We start from the raw sequence: 12,643 nt of genomic DNA, 5'->3' as shown, positions 1-12,643 counted from the left end.
AAACTAAAGTCCTAACAGGTATTGATAGGGGGGTGAATAAGTACACACAAAAACTTCTCAACACTTTATAATATTAAAACACAGCTGACTGGTTGTCTTCACCACTGAGCATAAGCATGGCTATATCGGTTAAACACAAATACTTCAGACAACATTCAACAGATCTAAAATCTTGATGACTACTTTACCTATATAATCATACATGAGTTGTATCAATAATATCACAACCATTTAACACTACATGCATAACTAACTTAATCAGAAACACACAATCATCACATGAAAAACTCACAACCCATAACACGGAGATTTTTCACATGGAAACCCAAACGAGAAAAACCACGGTGGGGATGAATACCCACAAGCTTGTTTTGAACTCTTTTGAAGTCTGTTGTGTTAGGACCCTAGTCTGGTTAAAGAATTTACAATAAGGTTTTGTTAGGAATTGATCCTATTAGGGATCACCTGGTTAAGGGATGGCTATATACGCTATTAAAGGTTGAAACCATGTTAAAGGTTACCTTGCTAGAGGATTTAAATAAATCAATGAAATTGAGCCACCTGGTTAGAGGATTTACAACAAAGACTATTAAAGCTACCCGGTCCAGGGATTTACCATCTGTTGAAATGGTTAGAAGACAACAAGTAAAATTTTGACCTGATAATAGCACTCCTTACTAAGGCAGATCTTTTTTAGTTCCTCTCCTCTGTAATCACACTCTACAGATTCCTCACTCTAGTTTGGCAAGTATCCAATCTCCAACATGCGGACACACTCACAACTTTTTCCAACACCTACAATAACAAAACTCATCGACCTTATAGAAAAAAATTAGGTTTGTAGCATAAACTCTAAACCCTAAATATTTGAGGTTTACAATTACAAGCAGTCCAATCCTGACCGTCCAAACACATTACATAGAATGAAATGGTCTAAGACAGATCTCAAGACATTCTGTATCATTAAATCTTCACCACATCTAGAAAATAGTAACCTATCACGTGCTTTCCACACACCACTTAGAAAATTGCGTATTCCCGAGGTAGGAATTCAATGCATTCAATCTTCATGCGCAAGATCCTCAAGGAAATTCTTCATGTGCACAGAGCTGATGTGGCATCTCGATCCTTATCCTTATCATTTACAAAACACCATTGGTTTCACCACAGAGGCCATACTGAAAACCTTAGAGTTGAACAGACACCGGTCCACTCCATCTCGGTTTACCATAACCGCTTCCAATTTTCACATTGGTGCATACTGATTCTCCTTATTGAGCACTTATTGACATGAATGATAACATACATTGTCACCGCTTCATCATATGCCAACAATCTCCCCATTTGGCATTGATGACAACACTGAGTGTATCATTGCTCAGTATCTGCACCATGCTCAATAACATATACCGGTTCAAATATCACCACCACCACCATCTGGAATGGTCAGTGTGCACTCTGCCATATATCTTCATCATCATATATCTTCTCCCCCTTTGACATCAATGCCAAAGTGGAGGCACAAGCTTCCAAGCTCCATTGTGTTGCTCCCCCTATGGAGTAGCATCCTTCAACACATCAATCCTATAAGATCTAACGTGGTAGTAATTGATTGATGTGGAGCACACAAATTTAGTTTACTTCATGATGGGGCATAACCCCTAATTCACCTCTCAAATAGGTAAATGTAGTCTTCAGTAAGGGCTTAGTGAATATGTCTGCTAGTTGCTCCTTACTAGAAACATGTTCTAATACAACCTCTTTATTTTGAGCCTTTCTCTCAATAAATGATACTTGAGCTGAATGTGCTTGGTCCTAGCATGCAATACCAGATTTTTGGAAATGTTAATTGCACTAGTATTATCACAAAAAATACTCACCAATTCAGATATAGTGACTTTGAAGCCATTTAGTACATGCTTCATCTAGATTGCCTAAGTGCAGTTCATAAATGCTGCCACATAATCTGCTTTAGATGTAGACTGAGAAATACAGCTCTGCTTCTTGCTCATCCATGAGACTAGTCTTCCACCAAGGAAGAATTGTCCATCGGTTGTGCTCTTTTGGTCGTCCACATTACTTGCCCAATCTGCATCGGTAAACACTTTGAGATCAAAGTTGCCATTGTATGGATACCATAATCATTAATAAACTGTCCCTTTTAGGTATCTAAGAATCCTCTTCACCGCTACCAAGTGGGATTATCTTGGACTCTTCTAAAAATGAGCCACAATGCCCACTGCATGAGCAATATCCGGCCTATTGGGCACCACATAGTGTACCTTACCGATCATTGACCGGTACTCCTTCTCATCCATCAATGTTGTATCATCCTCCTTTGTTAATTTGCAGTTGGTCACCATCGATGTTCCAATCGGTTTTCTCTCCTCCATGCCAAAGGTCTTCAATACCTCTTTGATATACTTGGACTGGGTAATAAAGATTCCTTCTTTCATCTGCTAAATTTGTAGACCAATGAAGAACTTAATCTCTCCAATCAGAGACATCTCAAACTCTTTCTTCATTTCATCTGCAAATGCATGACTCATTTCATCATCTCTTCTGAAGATTATGTCATCTACAAATAATTCATGGATCAGTATCTCATCACCTTCAGATTTTAGGTATATGTTGTTGTCCTTACTTGTTCTCTGAAATCCTATTTTACCAAGATGAGAGTGTAACTGTTCATACCATGCCCTTGGTGCTTGTTTCAATCCATACAAGGCCTTGTGTAATCTACACACCATGTTACTATCTTCTAACAAAGCAAACCCATCTGGTTGCTCAATATACACTTCTTCTTCTAGGATTCCATTCAATAATGTAGACTTCACATCCATCTAGTATACCTTGAATCCCTTGAATGCTACAAATGCAAGTAGCATTCGGACACCTTCCAATCTAGCCACTGGGGAAAAGGTTTCTCCATAGTCTTCTCCTTCTTCCTGAGCATATCCCTTGCATACAATTCTTGCCTTGTTCCTTAACACTGAGCGTTCTTCATTCAGCTTATTCCTGAAGACCCATTTGGTAACAATGACACTCTTGTGTTCTAGTTTGTGTACCAAGGACCATGTTGCATTCTTCTCTATCTAGTCCAACTCCTCTTCCATTTCCTTTATCCAGCCTTCATCGATAAGTGTCTCTCTAGTGGTCTTAGGCTCAAATTCTAAAATCATGCAAGAGTTTTCTTTCACCTTTTTCCTTGTAAGTATTCCTGCATCTTTGTCTCCTATGATCTGCTTCGGATCATGATACGGTCTTACATACCTAGGAATGACCATAGCATGTTCCTCTTCTTTTTCTGCTTCATCTTCTTCCTCACCTGCTGAAGCTTCTACTGGTACTAAAACACTGAGGTCTTTGCATTATTTGTCATTTTTTTCTTTCTTAACTGGTTCTCAAAAGGCTAAACCTCGTTCATATTTCATTTCCTTGCTATCAGTTTCCTTAGCCTTCTCAAGAGATTAATCAACCCTAACATTGATACTCTCAACAATCTTTTGGGTCCTTCTATTGTAGCACTTGAGAGATTTTCTTTTAGTGGAACATCCTAGAAATATTCCTTTATCAGACTTAGCATCAAACTTAATCAAATGCTCACCTCTCTTGATATAGCATTTACTCCCAAACACTTTGAAATAACTCACATTGGGAGTTCTTCCATTCCAGTACTTATAGGGGGCTTTGTCTTTACCTTTCTTGATGAGTACTCAGTTCATGGTATAGACTTCAGTGCTCACCGCTTCTCTCCAAAATGTGTGAGCAACATTTCCTTGGACCAACATAGTTCTGCTCGCTTCCACTAGAGTCTTGTTATTCCTCTCTACTATGTTATTCTGTTGTGGTGTCCTTGGGGAAGACAACTACCTCTTGATGTCATTCTCTTCACAGTACTTGTTGAATTCATCATAAGTGAATTCACCTCCTTGATCGGTTCTAAGGCATTTTATTCTTCTCCTACACTCCTTCTCAACCAATATTCTAAAGGCTTTGAACTTTCCAAATGCTTCAAACTTGTCTTTCAAGAATGTGACCTACATCATTCTTGAGCAGTCGTTGGTAAGAATCATGAAATACCAATCTTCCTGAATGCTTCTAGTTTTCATTAAACCACACAAATTGGTGTGCACAAGATCAAGTAAGTTCTCTACTGAAAAGGACTTACCTTTGAATGTTGAGGAAGACATCTTCCCAAGTTGACATTCTCTGCACAAAGCACTCTCTGGTTTACTCAGCAAAGGCAATCCTCTTACTTGCCTTTACAATATTGTCAAAATTCACATGACAAAGTCTCCTATGCCATATCCAACTATCATCAAATTTAGCCATCTGGCACTAACTAATATTGGCATTCAACTGAAATAGGTTTCCTCTAGTCTACTTACCAGTGGAAATAAGTTCACCACTCTTTCTAATTATTCTGCAGACTCCACCTTTGAACTCCAGAATAAATCCTTTGTCGTTCAGATGAGCAACACTCAAAAGGTTGTGCTTAAGGCCTTCCACCCAATAGACATCATCTGCAGTGCTCATTCTATTCAGTGAGATGGATCCTTTCCCTTTCACCATGCAAGGTGCATCATTGCCAAACTAGACAACACCTCCATTATATTCTTACAGAGTAAAAAACTTTCTTCGGTCACCAGTCATGTGGTGAGAACACCCACTATCAATTATCCACTCATTAGAGTTGTCAATGCAAGAGACAAGGGCTTTCTGGTCAGACACCTCTTCCTTAATAGCTACAAACACTATGTCCTCACTCTCTTCATCCTCAGATTCCTCATCAGTAACACCTTCATCCACTACAACAAGACAATTTATCCTACCTCCCCCTTTATACTTTCCAAACCTTTCCGGTTTATTGTTATTGTCATTGTTAGGATAGTTAACAACTATATATCCTATCTTATTGTAGGAAAAACACTTCAGAAGAAGATTACCTTTGTATTTACCGGTGCCTTTTGGAAGTCTCTTGGTGGGAAGAGCTTCAAGCTCCATTAGAATCTCCTCATCATCCATATCTCTGCTTGGCTTGGATTCATAATTGGTACTGCCCTCTTTTCCTTTCCTAGTCGGTACAGAGGAAGCAAATGCTCTAAAGGAAGACACGGTCTTCTAAACACTACCATCATAGCTATTCAATTCATATGCAGTCAACTTTGCAATAATAGTCTAAGGATACCTTGGTTTTATTGATATACCTTAGCTCCTAAATAGTGACAACCCTGATTGCATAGACCGGTAAAAGTGATCTTAGAACTTTACTGACAATAGTGGCATCATCAATTGTTCCTATAGTGCTCTTGATTTCTCCAACCACTGTCTTGATTCTTATTCCATAGTGTTGAATGATCTCTCCTTCAACCATCCTCATATCTTCAATCTTTCCTCTACGGCTTCTTTCCTTAGCCTGCTTGACATGTTCATCACCGCCATAGATGGATTGCAGTTTGTCCCATACATCTTTTGTATTGTCCTTATCTTGTACATCAATGAACTCTATATCGGACAAGCTGCTAATAAGGGCTTCCATGACTTTCCCATTTTCTTGTATCTCTCTTTTTTTATCATTAGTTAGAGTGCCAGTGGGGATTACATAGGCATTCTCAACATATCTCTAGTGTTGTGCACCCAAACTCCTAATATATATCTTCATTCTATCCTTCCATATTGTAAAGTTGTCCCTGTTGAACTTACGACCTTCCCTCTTCATCATTTCAATAGGATCTTTTGCCTCAAGTGGTTAAGCTTATATCACCGAGGACTTGGATGTGCTTTGATACCAATTGATGAATAATGATGAGCAACTAAGGTCCTAATCGATACTAAGAGGGGGGGTGAATCGGTACACACAAAAACTTCTCAACACTTTATCATATTAAAACACAGCTGACCGGTTGTCTTCACCACTGATAATAACCATGGCTATGCCGATTAAACACAGATACTTCAGACAACATTGAACATATCTCAAATCTTGATGACTACTTTACCTATATAATCATGCATGAGTTGTATCAACAATATCACAACTATTTAACACTACATGCATAACTAACTTAATCAGAAACACACAATCATCACATAAAAAACTCACAACCCATAACACAGAGATTTTTCATGTGGAAACCTAAATAGGAAAAACCATGGTGGGGATGAATACCCACAAGCTTGTTTTGAATTCTTTTGAAGTCCTCTCTATTAGGAGCCTAGTCTGATTAAAGACTTTACAATAAGGTTCTGTTAGGAATCGATCCTGTTAGGGATCACCCGGTTAAGGAATGGCTATATACCTTGTTAAAGGCTACCTCGCTAGAGGATTTAAATAGCTCAATGAACTTGAGCCACCTAGTTAGAGGATTTACAACAAAGCCTATTAAAGCTACCCAGTCAGGGATTTACCTTCTCTTGAAATGGTTAGAAGACAATAGGTAAACTCTGATCTGATAACAACACTCCTTGGTAAAGAAGATCCTTTTTAGTTCCTCTCCTCTGCAATCACACTCTGCAGATTCCTCACTCTGGTTTGGCAAGTATCCAATCTCCAACACGCGGACACACACACAACTTTTGCCAACACCTACAATAACAAAACTCATTGACCTTATAGACAAAAATAAGGTCAGTAGCATAAACCCTAAATATTTTATGTTTACAATTACAAGCGGTCCAATCCTGACTATCCAAACACATTACAATGAATGAAATGATCTAAGACAAATCTCAAGACATTCTACATCATCTAATATTCACCGCATTTGGAAAACAGTAACCCATCACACGCTTTTCACACACCGCTCAGAAAATCACGCACTCCCGAGGTAGGCATTCAATGCATTTGATCTTCATGTGCAAGATCCTCAAGGAAATTCTTTACGTGCACATAGCTGACATGGCATCTCGATCCTTATCCTTATCATTCACAAAAAACTATCAGTTGCACCGCATAGGCTATACCGGAAACCCTAGAGCTCAAGAAAGACTACCAACCAGTAGTCACACTTAGTTAATCTCGACACCGGTCCACTCCATCCTATTTGACCATAACTGCTTCCAATCTTCATACCGGTACATACCGGTTCACCTGCTTGAGTAGTTATTGACATCGATGACAACATACATTGTCACCACTTCATCATATGCCAATAGGAATAAGTTTGTATGGATGGTTTATATGATTCTTAAGTATGTTTCAGTCAGGTGGTATTGACTTGATGTGTGGATGCTATCTTATACTTTAGTAAGCCTGCTTTGTAGGTCCAATAAGGGTTTCACCAATAGAGCTTTATTGAAGATCTTTGATGTAATGCATAAGTGGTGTTGGTGAACTTTTAGAAGGGATTTAGGATACTGATGGTGATTGTGTTCATGCCTCGACTAATTTGTTTTCATCTCTTTGGCATGTGTGGATCTAATTTAGGTCCAGTGCTATCTAGGTTATGGACCGGTTTTCATGTAACATGTTGGTGGATTCTCTGATGCGCTTCTAGGATGTTTTATTGATTGGATGATGTTTGTTTGGCCTTAGGCCGACATGTGTTATGATTTTATTTGTAATGGATTTATTGAATTATTATTCGAGTGGCTGACCTAATTGGTTAGGTCTCGGGTTGGTATAAATATATGTTAGATCTCATTGTAGATCATGGCAAGGAGAGAATAATGTAATAATCATTTGTGCACAGTATTTGGTCGATTATAGGTGATCGAGTTGGGTTTATGTAAGAGGTTTTAGACCTTGGGTATTTATCTTAATTGGAACTGTAATATGGCATGTTTGATGCTATCACTGATAGTTCTTCTCTCTGGATTATTGTCCAAATATTTTGAGGTGGTCGATATCTCTATAGTCAGTGAGAATCCATTGTGATGAGAAGTTCACTCTAGGTAGTGTACCTTCCCGCATGTGCATGCCCCTATTGTAATCATATACTTGATGCAGAAGTATCATCTGACTGTGGGTATGGTTTCACATCGTGGTTTTTACCTTTACTAGTTTTTCCATGTACAAATCATGGTTTTATGTGTTAAGGTTGCATGGTATTGATTCTCTGGTTTTCAATTATGCTTTAATGCTTTATCAATTATTCTGGTATAAGGTTTTAAGTGCTTTAATTCACATAATCTGTTAACAACGGATTCACCCCCCCTCATAGTCAGCCTTGAGATTTAGAGTTTTTTATTTTGTTTGATTCTTTGGCATTAATGTCAAAGGGGGAGGAATATATGTGAAAAACCATTTCTATTTATTTTTCAAACTCATTGCACTCCTTAGGAGAGGTTTGGTGGTATTTGGTCTTTTTATTCTGATTTGGTTTAGATCTTCATTGCTATATCATTTTATGGGAGATTGTTGGCGGTCTTCCATTAGGGGAGAGTTGTTTGGCATTTTCTTGCAACTTGGATTTATTTCACATCTAGTGTTGCCATCAATGCTAAAGGGGGAGATTATTGGCCATATAATGGAATTCATTATGTGTTGCATTTATGTTTTGTCATTGATGTCAACACTAGTTGTTATGGTTGTTCACTAGCTTCTCGTAGAAGGATTGGATTGGGAAGATTATTAGTTGATTGTCATCGGTATGATATGGATGATGGAATAAATTTGTATGGATGGTCCATATGCTTCTGAAGTATGTTTTAGTTAGTTGGTACCAACTTGATAATCAAATGCTATCTTATATTCTAGTAAGCTTGCTTTGTAGGTCCGGTAAGGGTTTCACTGACAGAGATTTATTGAAGATATTTGATGTAATGCATAAGTGGTGTTAGTATAGCTTCTAGAAGGGATTCAATATGTTGATGGTGATTGCATTCATCCCTTGACTAATTGGTGTCATTTCTTTAGCATGTGTGGATCTAATTTAGGTCTGGTGCTATCTAGGTTATGGATCGGTTTTCATGTAATGTGTTGGTGGATTATCCGATGCGCTTTTGGGATGTTTTATTGATTGGATGTTGTCTGTTTGGCCTTAGGCCGACATGTGTTATGATTTTACTTTAGGATTATGTAATGGATCTATTGAATTATCATTTGGGTGGTCGACCTAATTGGTTAGGTCCGGGGTTGGTATAAATATATGTAAGATCTCATTGTAGATCATGGCAAGGAGTGAATAATGTAATAATCATTTTTTCAGAGGATTTGGTTGATCATAGGTGATCGAGTTGAGTTTATGTAAGAGGTTTTAGACCTCCGGTATTGAGCTTAATAGGAACTGTAATTTGTCATGTTTGATGCTATCATCAGTAGTTCTTCTCTCTGGATTGTTGTCCAAATATTTTGAGGTGATTGACATCTCTATAGTTAGTGGAACTCCATTGTGATGAGTAGTGCACTCTAGGTAGTGTGCCTTTTTGCATGTGTAGGCCCCTATTGTAATCATATACTTGCTACATAAGTATCATCTTACTATGGGTAGGGTTTCCCACTGTGCTTTTTCCCTTTACCGAGTTTTCCACATACAAATGATGGTGTTATGTGTTATGGTTGCATGGTATTGATTCTCTAGTTTTCACTTATGCTATAATTCTTTATCAGTTATTCTCATATAAGGTTTTAAGTGCTTTAATTCACATAATCTGTTAACAATTGATTCACCCCCCCCTCTCAGTTTGTTCACCGATTATCCTAACAGATGGAAATATGTATTTTTATTTTTATTTCTATTTAATTTTATATGTATTACGTATCGAAAATTGTGTTTATTTATTAGTATTAGTTAAATATTTTTTATTTAATATTTTTATGAAAATGATTTTAAATAATATTAATTAAATTAAATTAATTTAATTTATATAATAATGTTATCTTAATTCATTCTAAGTGATGTTACTTTTATTAAATCAATTAGAAATAGTAGGATTAAAAATAATCTCATTTTAATTAAAAATAATTATGTTTTAATTTGAAATAATATGTGTATTTGCATTTCAAATTCCATTAACTTGCTTGTTGTGTAATTGACATTTTCTCTCCCACCTTAAGTCCGTTTATAATAGATCATGGTTTTAATTTAAAATTTAAATTTTTAGGACCCCTCTGTTTCCCATTTATAATTTATTTTAGATAGTCCATAAATATATAATTAATTTAGATTTTGAAACCATGTATCCTTATAGTTTAGCAAACACTTGAATTGGTGCTCTAAAATTAATAAACTTGTATTTTTTGTCTTGAGAAATAGGCTCTTTTTGTTTTATCCTTAGAAATGGGCCTGCCTCTCGAGTAGCGCTTAAGGCTTGGTGAGAGGGAATGACCCAAAGTGGTAACAAGCTAAAGCCAATCTCTTCCAAACCACTATAAATAAAAGTGATTGTAATGAAAGTTGCAAGCAATGGGTGTTGGAATGGCATACCGACATTGACTCACAAGATCTATTCCCACTTGAATGAATGCCCTTACTACACACCTTTTGTGGTAGAAGCCAAAAACCCTCTAGTTGTTCGCGCGGGAGGTCGGACCTCTGAAGCAACTCCCATATTTAGGGTTCTTAGTAGAGATACAAATTTCACCACATGGAGTTTTTATGGGGACTGGTGCTTGGTTGCTCCAGAGAAGTGAGTATCATGGAGGGGAGCCATTGGGGTCAAGAACCTAAGTATCCACTTTGGATTGTGTAGCTTGAGGTAACCCCCCAAATGACATTCAACAACTATTTGTTGAAAACTAATAACACTGAGAGGGGGGGTGATGCAAAGAGTCTTGGAGCTTAGTTCAATACACCTTCTTGAGTGACTTATCCTAGTCAACCCTTCAACTAATCAAGTCCATCCAATGGCACTTAGTAGGGGTTATTCTAATTAGATCTCCAAGGTGTGAACCTCTTTGGCTTGCCTCTTAGGTATAGCCAATGGCTTTTGGACAATCAACTTCACCTCTTGAGGTTGCCACCTCAATCACACACACTCCACTCCAAGGTTCCAACCATCTCTTGCAAGGATCTCAACACACAACCACTTCCAATGTGCTCCCAATGCATCTACTAGGTGTCTTTGAAGTATTTTGAGGCTTTAGGATCACCAAACCCATTGCTTTGACTTCCTAACCTTTCTAGGTCTCTACTGGGCTCAAAATAGGCCTAATTGCATTAGCCCTCCCTTGGAAGTTTTAGGCTCTTACTTTGTAAAATTCCCAAACAAGGTTAGAAATAAATCATGGATTTGAGTACCCTTTTGGAAGTTACAGGCAATACTGAAAAAGTACATCTGTCTTATCTATACAAGTAGGGTTTCCAATGCTGCACTATTTTTGAGGGTTTAGGCCTCACAGGGTGACTTGGAAAGATGGGTTTAAAAATATTCACTAGTCAAAACTCCTGCTCCAAAAAATGTAGGAATATTCAAGGGGGCTCAGAGGGATTTCCATTCATGTGTCACTTGGTCCTCCACCAATCCCCATGTGCTCATAAATCACACTTTTCTTGCTGTCCTAACTCACCTACTCCCAGTGGTGAGCCTAGGGCTTCATGGTTTCTCCTCCTCAAGGACCTGCAAAACCACAAATCCTATCCTAAAGCTATGTACAGACCCTAACCTAGTATTCTTAATGATTTCAATAGGTGCCATCAAAGAATGCCTAGCTTAGAGCCATTGTCTTTCTCTTAAACCCTACTTGCAAGGGTTTTGCACCAAGTTGCAAAGAATGTAAGAAATCTTTGCAAACTAGGACAATCAAACCTGCAAATCAAATTTAATGAAGAAAAATAAAATGAACACTCATGAACTGTAATGATTTTACACCATCTAGTCCATAATGGACCATACAAGCAATGAAAACAAGTGAAAAACTGTCAAAAATAAGTGAAAACAAGTTTGCTTCAGAATCCAAAAACTTTATCTTGCATTTCCAATCCTCCAAATTGTAAAATGAAGTGAATTTAATCTTTTATGCTCTTTTTTTAGTTGGCTCAACCAAATTTTAATGCCTTCAACCAAAAATACAACTTTTGCAAGAAATTGTAAAATGTTGCTCAACAACTTTTTGCATCTTTCGACTCCAGAATGTAACTTTGCATTCTAATACATTTTTAAGACTCTTGAAGGTTCTAAAACACCCAAGAAGACCTAAACACAACACAATTGAACCCTAATACATGAATACAATCATCTAGAGTACTTCACCTATGAACTACCTAAGCATCTCACTTCCTAGGGTGTTAGCATCCTGAAAATAATTGACTCAAACCAAAGCTTGGACAACTCCACCGTGGCTCTACTATGTCCTAAATCATTGGTCCATTATTACATCACAAATATAACTCACAAACTTGAAAGGAAACATAAATTTCATACTTGGAGTGTTAGGTGCCCTACACCATACTCCCCTGGGACAAAGAACTTAAGTCCCTTGAGTTAAAAGGTCTGCAATCTCCACTCCATGCTAAAGTATATCTGCCTCTAACATCCACATGGCATCTGAATAAGGTAACCCTTCCCACTTGAAAAGATAGTGCTTGTAGACTCATTTCCTTGTCTTCTTTACTATCTTAGTATCCAAGATACTTTCCAACTTAACATGTTGACTAGGTGGAAAATCCTTTGTCCAATCTTCGTGAACCAGTGATGGCATATCCATCTAATTTGTTGGTGACTCTCCCTTGTATGGATAGAGATCACATACATTGAAATA

This window comes from Cryptomeria japonica, chromosome 1 (assembly GCF_030272615.1).
Source record: "Cryptomeria japonica chromosome 1, Sugi_1.0, whole genome shotgun sequence".
NCBI lineage: Eukaryota > Viridiplantae > Streptophyta > Pinopsida > Cupressales > Cupressaceae > Cryptomeria > Cryptomeria japonica.
Note: the sequence above shows the minus strand (reverse complement) of the source record.